General features: G+C 49.9%; 1 protein-coding gene across 1 annotated transcript in view; it reads left to right on the top strand.

Moving 5' to 3' along the window:
* The first annotated feature begins 214 nt into the window (after nucleotides 1-214).
* Nucleotides 215-11,179, top strand: part of SMAD5 (SMAD family member 5) — a 31,532-nt gene continuing 20,567 nt past the window's right edge. Inside the window, exon 1 of the mRNA XM_009911052.2 lies at nucleotides 215-523. The gene's annotated coding sequence lies outside the window, so the exon portion shown is untranslated. The remainder of the gene's footprint in view (nucleotides 524-11,179) is intronic.

Below are 11,179 nucleotides of genomic sequence, written 5' to 3'. Positions count from 1 at the left end.
ACTTCTACCCATTAAATACATTCAGATCATGACTACTCTTAAGAGACTTAATGCAAAAAGCCTATACCCTTGGATTCCAGTTGTCCCCCAGTTTGCACACTTCATCACTTACTCCCCAAGAGGGATCAGGCAGCTCCGGCAGAGGCAGGATTCGCACCGGCAAAGGGCTTTCTGCTCTCCGGGTCGCAGGAAAAGACACAGCACAAAAGATGGCTGCATTGCATCGGACCCGAGAGCATTATTACAGGATGAAGGAAGGAAGCAAAAATAGACTTGACACACAAGTATTGCAGAAAGTTTCTAAAGTGGGAATTTGAATTCTCCGCAGCCGACGCTGGGTGTGCTGCGGGGCTGTTACCCGATCCCCTCCCTGCGCCCCGGAGCGCTGGGGACCCTCCGCGGGGCTCCTCCCCGCCTGCCTTCCCAGCAGGAGAGACAGCCAGAGGGAAGGAGAAACCCCCGGGAAGCGAGCTAGTGAGCAAAGAAAGGCTCAGAAAATGGAGCTGCAGTAATTTGCTGGCAGGTAAAGCTGTGTTCAGCCGCTGTCGGGTGTGGGTTTGTGTTTACGCGAGGCTGCTGCTGCTGCATTCGCTCCGCTTTGAAGTAGCAGCAAGAAGGAGATCGGTGGAGATGGCGTCACTTAGAAAAGTTTCCAGATTTTACTGAGCCGCTTGTTTGTTTTCTTTGTCCTTTTCAGGGTGGTGGGGTGTGTGTGGGGGGGGGTTGGAGTATTTGTTGTGCAAGTGGGTGAGATCTAAATATACCCCTGTGGGAAAAAAAAGCACCCCCGAGGTAGTGGCACCGATAGCAGAGGCTATTGTTGACTTTGGGGATTCCAATTAAATCCTGCGGCGCTAATTATTTATTTAATTACTGGGCAGAGAGCAGGAATTCTCTCTGGCTACGTTAATGGAGTCGCAATAATGCAGTTAGGGAGAGGTTTGGGGTTTTTTGTACCCCCAACCTCCCTGCTCCCAAATCTGCATAGCTATAGGCAAGCACGGGCTGGAATGCGAACGCTACGGGACAAAACATTTCGGCTTTGTTTCAGGAGTTGTATTTCAGTCGGGTTAGCAAACTATAATGAATTTATATTTGGGGGCTCTGTTTGTTTGTTTTGTTGGTGGTGGTTTTGGCCTTGTGGTGGTTTTGTTTTCTTTTCTTCTGTATCTTCAGCTCAATCCAAACAGAACATTCCAAAAGGATAAAATCTGTTACAAAATAAAACTGACTTTGTGACAGCTGATCTTAGTGCCGGGGTCTAAAAATTCTCTGAAAGCACCTCGAGAATCCTAAATGTCATTCCCAAGATGTGGTGAATTGTAATTAGGCTTCTGAACTATTTTGGTGACAGAGCCTTACATGGGGCCCGTGGAAGCAGCTGGAGAGTTTGGGAGCTTTGCTTTTGTGCCTTTACTGTGTGCCATGGGAGGGTGTCCAGACAGTCACAATACTCCTTGTTTATTTCAGATTGCACAAATGTCACCCAAACTGAAAACGTGCTCTTTGCCTTGGGGTTTTCCTTCCTGTGCTTCCTTTCGAAGCCTGGGCCATAGGGCAGTGCTTAAAGCGGGGCAGAAGATTCCTCCACAGTAAAATGATGATTGTAAAAAGAACATTCCTATTATTGAGAGGGGAAAACAAAAGTCCTGTTTTGTGAATGTGTTTGACTGGCTTCTCCCCCCACGTTTTTGAAAATGATCCTGTTCTTCCAAAAAGCAAGGAAAGGGACTTGGAATTTCTGTGGCAAGGTTGCGAAGAGCAGCGAACAGCCTGCGCCGTGCTGCCCAGAAGCTCTTCCATCTGAAAGCAGACATCCTTGTGCTTCTATATGCAGATCTTGATAACACAGAGGAAATTATTAAACCCAAATATTTGGTCATGAGGGTGGGGAAAAAAGTTGTGCCATGAAATTGAAATACAAGCTGTGGAGGCCCAGCATCCTGCCCCGTGGTGACTGTGTCAGACGCACGGCCAGAAGGAGAAAGTCAGGTCCTGTCGGTTCCTACCGGGAGTCCTCTGCACTGCCACCACTAATTGCTTGGTGTTGTGAAATCCGGAGGTGATCAAACTGCTGTTAGAAAGTTAGCTTGTGAGTAATTAAGTAGGTCAAGCTATTCCAAGCTGAGCCACACACTCACTGGCCACACTCATCTGCTGTGTCTTCTCTCAAGATGCAGATGAACCCAGGGTCCTTTGCAGTGGTCTAAGCCAGTAGGCTCTGGGTAGTGAATGGAGAGAGACTGTAGCTATAGGTATTGTTCAGAAATATGGAGTGGGATCAATTATCTGTATTGCAGCAGATAATTTTGGTCTTAGACTCTTCCTTTTCCCTTTTCTTCATTTCCAGAGGAAGTGCTGGAGGCTGTGTACTCTGCTTCATCTGAACACCGTGTTTGCTCACAAGCAAAACGTTTCCCTGTCTCTTGATTCTTATTTTTCTTCCTTTTAAATGTCTGTTCCCGAGTGCTTGTTATATTCCAGCTTCTCCCCAGAGTGGGTGTAACCAGGAGAAGAATTTGGCCCATGAGGCGAGCTAAATTTTCAGTGCTTCTACTATTTAGAGCTCCCTTGTGCTAAAAATAGTTTTCCTGTGGTTTTGGCCCTGGAGCCACAAATACAAGTTTTCAGTGAGCAGTTATTGTGGATGTTGGTCCCAACTGTTGCTACAAGAAATGGAATTCCAGCTCATGACTGTCAGCAGATGGTTCTGTTGAGTGTGAGGCTGCATGTTAGATTTCCTTGCTGCCCCACAGGGAGGAGATGTCCCACCTGTGTGCCAGTCGCCTCCAAAAGGGACCACGCTCAGAAGGCAGCTCTTGGGCTGGGGGTGGGGAAGAGCTCTAGGAAATTTGGGTCTGTGCAGGTGAAGGATACAGCCAGGAGGCTCTGCATTTGGCTAATGGTGTGGGATGTAAAACAAGTGGTAGGAAAGGAGTAAATCCATAAGGGAACAAGACAGAATTGTGTGCATTTTCAGCAGTTTCCATGAAAGAGGAGAGCTCATGGCATTCATGTGGTTACAGGACAGGGAAGGAAGTTAACTCTGCTGCTGGATTCATTCTTCTTCTTTAGCACTTTTTCTATCCCACTTCTGTGGCCCAGCTGCTCTGTGGTCCACTGGCCTGGTTGTTGCAGCCAGTTTCTAGAAGGCAGAGGCTATCTTTCTTCTGAGCTTAGTAGTGGGTGTTGGAGTCCAGAAAGTGTTCCTACAAAGTGAGCTCATGTTGTGGGAATAGCTGAAAATCACTGATTTAGAAGAGTGAGAGCACTGCACGCTTCTGTGCTGCTTGAGGCAGTGGTGGGGGCAAGCTGGGGGACAGTCTAGAAAAGCAGCAGCACTGGAGGAATATTCAAAGGAATTGTGCCATTTGGAATGCTTTCCTTTATCATTTCCTCTGTGAGAGCAGCCCATGACTTTGTGTTAATCAGCTGGGACATTTTTTCCATTCCTCCGGGAAGGTTTCCACCCCTCGTTCCAAGAAGCAGATCCAATTCAGCAGTACTCTGCCCTGGCCAGGCTCTGCCCACAGGTGTCACTGGAAGAGGGCTCACACTCTGATGTGGACTTTGTGATGGTCACAGGCAAAGGCTTCTCTTATTCATTACTTCTTACACCTCTTACTCTTTCTGCAGTCTCCTTTTCTTCCTTCTTAGAATTTTGCCTTTTTTGTTGTGGAATTGCATGTTCAGTTTTGCCTCCTTTGCTGACTCTCAGATCTCTCCAGCTGGAATATTCCATCCCCAAAATATTCACATTTTTAGTCTGGAGAAAGTCCAGTGGAGGCTAGAAAGAGGATTAAGGGCCTGGAGCATCTCTCTGAGGAGGGAAGGCTGAGAGCCTTGGGGCTGTTTAGCCTGGAAAAGAACAGCCTCAGAGGGGATCTGATCAATGCTGATCAATAGCTAAAAGGAGGGGGACAGGAGGATAGGGCCAGAGTCTTTTCAGTGGTGCTTGTGCCAGGCTGAGGGGCAGTGGGCACAAGCTGGACCCCAGGAGGTAGCATTTGAACATGAGGGGAAAATTCTTTCCCGTGAGTGTGCCAGAGCCGTGGCCCAGGCTGCCCAGAGAAGTTGTGGAGTCTCCTCCTGTGGAGAGATTCCAAACCCACCTGGACACTGTGATCCTGAGGAACCTGCTGTGGGTGCCCTGCTTTTGCAGGGGGCTTGGACTGGATGATCTGCAGAGGTCACTTCCAACCCCCAACACTCTGTGATTCTGCAGCATGTGAAAAGACACTGTTGAGCTGCATTTACAAAACCTTTACACAGTGTCTGTGTTCCTAGCACCTCCCCAGCTGTAGCAGTACTCAGTCACACCTATCCATCTCATTTACTCTTTCAGTCTAGGATTAAAAGTTTGCAGCTTTACATTTGCTGGGAATTATCCCTTTGGCTTGCCCTTCCCTCCCCTGCACTACAATTTCACGCTGCTGTCGTGTATCTGTAGCTTCAGGAAACGAGACTAATTCCTCTTTCCCTTTCTCTGCACTGCTGTGTGAGTCAGGTCATACAAGGTACCCACAAGTGTGGCTGGAACAGTGACAGGGCACATCATTTATTCTAGAATTCAAAGCCTGGGAGCCACTGAGTGTAACTTCACAGCAGCCCACAGCACCAAGAGCCTCGGAGATAAAACACTTTTATTACATTTCCTCCAGACAATAAAACTGGTCATTTTCTTACATCTGTGATGTAAGATTCTCTTGCATCTGTGATGTGGGATCTGTGTGCACACAACATTTCTGTCACCTTCCTGGGGTGAGGCAGCCACTCACCACCTACTGCCCTTGCTCTCGGTGTGCTGTCACTTGAGGGGTTGGTTGTTTACCAGGACCAAACGCCCAGAGCGAAGGCAGCCCTCCCTCTCCACTTGCTGAACTCTGCCCAGGCACAGCGCTCCGTTTCTGCCTCAAAAACACATGTAAAGGTATGTATAGTATGATAGCCCCTCCTTAGCCTTTCCCACCCTGAAACTTCTCAAACAGGGATGGCATGTTCCTCTCTTCCCTGCCAAACAAAAAGTGTAAATTCCTTTCTCAGCGCTTCCCCCTTCCCCCATTTCTTCTCGGCTGGCAGCTGTGAGAGTGGAACTTTCTGGAGCTCTCCTACCCATTTTCCCCAGTTCTGGTTTTAAGTTAGATTTGGGTCAAATATCCAAGCCATCTTTCACACTACAGCCATTTTTTTTAAACAGCTATAAAGCAGCTTTGCATATGGTGAATGGGGGTAGAGACATAGTTATTGTTTATATATATGTGTGTATAATCTTTCCTGGAGGTGTTTAAAAGACACTGGGATGTGGTGCTGAGGGACATGGGTTAGCACAGGACTTGGTAGTGTTACATAATGGTTGGACTTGATTATCCCATCCCAAAAGATTCTATATATACTTTTTATGTTCAAGATTGCCCTTTGCCCCCCAGGCAATTGAGAAAGTCGACAGGGCATTAAGTGGAACAATGCAATCATTTTAGCAGTCACAGGAAGGCCAAAGTTTCATAATGAAGCAACTTTGCTTTTGTTTTTTAAAGCCTGTTTCCTTCTGAGTCCAACAGTCTAGTTGGTTTTCAAACTCTTCCTTTCTAACCAAAGAAAAATCTCCTTAAGAAATAGAGGGATCAGGTTCAGAACCTGGAGGGAAGAATCAACATACTGCAGTTTAGGATCCCTGGTGAACTTCGTGGTTGCTTCTCGGGCATGCAAGGCCTGACAGAGCCCAGCAGCAGCCTTCCTCTCGGTTGTTCTGTACTTTGAGCAGGCTGAGAGGTTACAGCCAGCTCCAGCACAAACACCTGGAGTAGCACAGGCTCACGAGAGGGTGGTTTTGTGTCGTCAGGGCCATGAGGCTGTGTGCAGAGGAATGCCAGACAGGTACTTGTGCCTCAGTTGACTTTACAAGGCAGGACCCAAGGTACAAACACGTGCAGCTGTCCCTGCAGAGTGTGAACACACAATGAGTAACTCAAGCAGTCAGGTGAGTGGAAGGGCAGCTTGTCACTCGTCCTCAGATGATCACTGCTGCCTGGCTGTGTGTTGGCATGTCTTGGCTGGCAATGCTAAATGAGGACTCGTGGTTCCAGGAACTGTCACCTCCAGGAATTTGTGAAACCCAATGATTTCTGCAAACTCTACAGGATGCCTTGAGTCTCCCTGTTGTTAGCCTCTTATGGCACTTGGGATGTTATTAGAACAGACTCACTGGAGCATGGTACTGGACACCGAAGTGATGGGAACCATGTATGAAGTAGTGGTGAAACTGGTGTTAAGTAAGGGTGTGCAAACTTCATCATTCTATGACCAGTGTCATTTACTTTGTCCTCTTGCTCTGGTCCACTGGCTGGAAGGAGGTAGCTTAACTTCAGGCACCTGGGATTTGCCCATTCAACATCAGTCTGTGACAAAACAGCAGGAAAAAATGAGGAAAACAGTTTTTCCACTAGTGGATCATATTCATTATTATCATAGAATCATAGAGTTGTTAGGGTTGGAAGGGACCTCAAGGATCATCCAGTTCCAACCCCCTGCCATGGGCAGGGACACCTCACACTAGAGCAGGTTGTTCACAGCCACATCCAGCCTGGCCTTGAAAACCTCCAGGGATGAGGCTTCCACCACCTCCCTGAGCAACCTGTGCCAGTCTCTCACCACCCTCATGGGCAACAACTTCTTTCTAACATCCAATCTCAATCTACCTATTTCTATTTTTTTTTCCATTCCCCCCAGTCCTATCACTCTCTGACACCCTAGGAAGTCCCTCCCCAGCTTTTGTGGAGCCCCCTTCAGATACTGGAAGGCCACAATTAGGTCTCTTCAGAGCCTTCTCTTCTCCAGACTGAACAGCCCCAATTCCCTCAGTCTGTCCTCACAGCAGAGCAGCTCCAGCCCTCTGCTCATCCTCGTGGCCCTTTTCTGGACACCTTCCAGCACCTCCAGATCCTTCCTGGCAAGAGGCTCCAGAACTGGACACAGTGCTCCAGGTAGGGTCTCTTGAGAGGGTAGCAGAGTCTGGGTCTTGTGCTCAAGAATGCCTGGCTTCTGAGGATAGCTGTGCTGCGAGCAGCCACGAGCAGCTGGCTTGTAGTTTTAGCGTGAGAACCCCTTTGAAAGCTTAGTTTTGCAAAACAGCAGAGTTTTGTCTTGTCCTCTCCTGTCCACTGAGATGCACACCTTCAGCTTTTCTCATCAGCGGAGCTCTCGAACCTCCTCCGCAGGAGGAAGCACATCGGAGCTCTGCTTTGTAGCTTCATCTGACAGCATCCAACTGTTTTGTAACTTCCCCCCCTCCCCACCCCCCTAAACACACACAAAAAAAAGAGAACATTTTGTTTCCTAGGGACATGATGGCTGGCACACGAACAACACCTAAAATGCCTGCTGCCAATTTGTTGTTTGTTACTTGGTTTATTAATTAAGTTACACAAAAGGTCTGGAAAAAGACCAACAAGGGTTTTTTTTTTGGGTGGTTTTTTGTTGTTGTTTGGTGGGGTTTTTTTTTTGTCCTGTATTTTGGAGTGCCTGGCCAAAGCAGAACAATTGCTGGTGGAGAGAGGGACAGAGGAGTCCCCAAAGGTTAGCTCTGTTCCATGACTAAATTTACACCAAGGCCTTGCTCCTTTGCCACCGTCATGAACTTTAGTAGAGATACTCTGTGGGGCTATTAATTGACCTCTGCCTAGATCTGATGGGAGCATGCTGGGGCTAAAACCTGCTGTCGGCGTCCAGGATAATCAAGAGCCATGTGGTGTTGAACCAGAAGAAAATAGTTGTCTTTTAAATATATTTGTGTGTGAAATTGAAACTTCATTTTGGCTCTCTGGGTATTTTCCTACACTCTTTACATTGCTTTCTCTTCCCTCCCCCCCCCCTCCTTTTCTTTCTTTGTGGTTTTTGTTTGTTTCTTTTTCTGTCTGTGTTTTTTTGGTTGGTTGGTTTGGGGTTATTTTTGGTTGGGTTTGTTGGGTTTTTGTGTGTGTGTGTGGATGCTTTACCTTGCATTTCCACAAAGAAAACACGGGAGTTCATGTGGTTTCTGTTGGGATTACTTCTAGATGTGTTTGAATGTACATATATATAAATATCACTGTCTCATTACAGCTGCTTGTTTGTAGTATTTTTCTTTGCTTGTTTGTTTCCAGGGGTTATTTATTTGCTAGGAAGGTTCAGCTGGCACACCAGATGCAGTTGGTGTGCCAGACCTATAACTGCTGCAAGGTGGTGTAGCTACACGACCTGCAGCAGAGAGACAACGAATGATTTTTGCCTCATGGATCTGTTTCTGTAGATATTTTACTTTGTTTCCTCCAATGGAAGAAACTCTTCTGTAGCCATTTCTGCAGTAGATCACACTAAGGTACTGTTTAATTTGGCCATGTGTAGAAGGTTCCATGTAAACATAAGGAAGAACTTTTTCACTGTGAGGGTGACAAAGCACTGCAGTGGGCTGCTCAGAGAGGTTGTGGAGTGGCTCCTTCTCTGGAGACATTCCAAACCTGCCTGGACACGTTCCTGTGTGACCTACTCTAGGTGATCCTGCTCTGGCGAGGGGGTTGGACTGGGTGAGCTTTCAGTGTCCCTTGCAACCCCTAATGTTGTGTGATTCTGTCTGGAACAGGCTCTGACTGGCCTCCTGAGGAAAGCAGCCTTTGGGTTATGAAGTGATCTTTGTGCAGGAAAAGTTTCCTCTTAAAACCACTTGGTGGGCTGAAGTTTGAAATACTCTCCCTTAATTGTGATGTTCCTCTTGGCCTTGTAAAGTTGAGTTCCTCAACGCCATCAGAGTTCAGACCTCAGTGGTGCTTTGTGGTGAGCTCGTGAACCAAGTGAAGACAGAGCTGAACATGCTTCAGCCTTCCACCTGTTGCCTTAAGGTGTCTCACCTGTTGTAAGGGAAGTGAGACCTTGCCAGTCTTGTCTTTTCCTGCAATGAGAGGCTTTTGAATGGACAACTGGTTTTTATTACCAATTCCAATGGAAGTATGCCCATTCTTCAGATCTAGTGGAAATCTAGCTGCTTGGAGTTCCAGAAGTCAAGTGTGTGTTGAGGGTAGCTTAAAAAATGAAACCATTCTGACATCAAGTCATGCCATGGGACTGAATTGTTTAACTTACCCTGGCACAAATCAACTTATTTAGTTACAAATGACAAGAAATTAGCACTTATGCCTGCAGTATGCTAAATCAAGGTGATGTTTTGTAGCATGTTGGATGTGGTTTTGGCCTGGTAACTCTCTGGCACTTTCATTCTGTGTTGTTCAACACCTGGCTCTGAGCAAACAGGGATCATTTCCATTTTGTGTGACGAGGATGGTTATGAAAAAGGTGTTTGTGTCCTACTGGCATTTTATACTGTGTGAAAATCCTCATCCATACAGTCACAGAGTCAGAGTGATTTGGGTTAGGAGGGACCTTTAAAGCCCATCCAGTCCAACCCCCCTGCAGCCAGCAGGGACATCCCCAACCAGAGCAGGTTGCTCAGAGCCACAACCAACCTGACCTGCAGTGGTGCCAGGGATGGGGAATCTCCCACCTCTCTGGGCACCCTGGGCCAGGGGCTCACCACCCTCAGTGTAAAGAGCTTCTTCCTCTCTTTAGCCCATATCTCCCTCATTTAGTTTCAGTCTATCCCCCCTTGTCCTGCCACAGCAGGCCCTGCTCAAAAGCCTGTCCCCAGTGTTCTGATCAGTCCCTTAAGGACCGAGAGGCTACCGGAAGGGCTCCCTGGAGCCTCCTCCAGGCTGAACCCCAACTCTCTCAGCCTTTCCTCACAGTGGAGGTGCTCCAGCCTTCTCAGGACTACTCCTTTCTTGAGTCGTTCCTGAAGCTGCTAACCCATGCTTCGAGTGCTCAGAGACTGGGTTCGTAACCAGCCGCGCAAAGGGCCTCAGCTGCAGCCCAGCCCTGTGGGCAAGCCTGACCGGTGCCACAAAGCCACCTCCGGGCACAAGGGCTGAGGCTGGTGGGCCAGTGTCTTACTGCCGGGCAGGACAAGGTGCTAGACAGCCCCAGCAGCGCCTTGCCGTCGCGGTGTGGCCTTCCCCCGCCGGCTGCCATGGAGGCTCAGCGTGAAGGAGCCGCTGCGGGACGGCGCTGAACTCGAGGAACCAACTGTGTTATTCTTCCCTCTTGGAAGTAAATTACTTTTCGGCACCACGCTCTGGCCCTATCACTTTTATTGTGCGTCTGACATTCTTTTGCGGGTACAGCTTTGATTGCCCCAGGGCCCTTCCCGCAGGGGACCTCATCCCCGCTCGACTCCGCTGGGCTCGGCCCGGCCCTTCGCGCCGCGTCCGCTTCCTGCCGGCGGCGGCGCTGCGCATGCGCGGCGCGCAGGCTCCCGCCCGCGCTTTGCTCTGCCCCCCCGCTCCCGCCCCTCGCGCACATCCGGGTCCCGGCGCTGGCCCCGCCGGCGCCGCCGCGCCGCTGTCCCCTCCGCGGGCTCCCAATAAAGTTTTGTTGCGAGCGGGCGGCCGCGGCCCAGCCGGCGCTTCCAGCCTCCCGACGGATACCCGCGCTGGGGAGGCCGTCTCGCTCCGTGCCGGGTGGGTTGGGGAGTCCTGGAGCGGGTTACGGCGGGGTGGAGCGGGGGGGTGGCGGTGGAGGGGTGGGGGAGAGTTGGGGGGAGCGACGTCTCCTCAGCGCTGAGCTCACCGGCGAGGAAAGGGGCCCGGAGTGGGCCCTGCCCGTGACTTGGAGGGGCCGAGGCCTCCCCCGGCTGCGCGGGCCTGGTGGTGAGGGGTTTGGGGGAGTCTGGAGCCAGGCTGGGGGTTGCTGGGGGGGCCGGAGGTGGCCGAGCGGCGTGGGGAGGAAGGGGCAGCCCCGGGAGGGACGGAGGAGCGCAGGAACCGCGCTGCCGAACACGCTTGGTGTCGGTAAGAGCCTGCGCCGAGCTGCAGGAGCAAACTGTTGCGGTGCTGATGGGGGGGCTCGGGAGTTTTTATTTCTCTCTTCACCCCCCCTCCTCCCCCCTTTTTTTTTTTTTTCCTTTTCTTTTTTTTTTTTGGTGGTTGTTTTTTTGGTGTATTTTTTTCGCGACAAGGAGCTCCTGCGCCCAGCTGGAGTGGGGCCTGGCCGAGCCTGAGCGGGGAGTTAGCAAACCCTCGCGTTTCAAACCCGTGGGCAAAGAGGCGATGCTGGGGCACACACGCACACACACGCGTGTCCACCTTGGCCTTCCTTG

The sequence above is a fragment of the Dryobates pubescens genome, chromosome 16 (assembly GCF_014839835.1).
Source record: "Dryobates pubescens isolate bDryPub1 chromosome 16, bDryPub1.pri, whole genome shotgun sequence".
NCBI lineage: Eukaryota > Metazoa > Chordata > Aves > Piciformes > Picidae > Dryobates > Dryobates pubescens.
The sequence above is the reverse complement of the archived record's forward strand: the minus strand, read 5'-3'. Positions and strand labels throughout refer to the sequence as shown.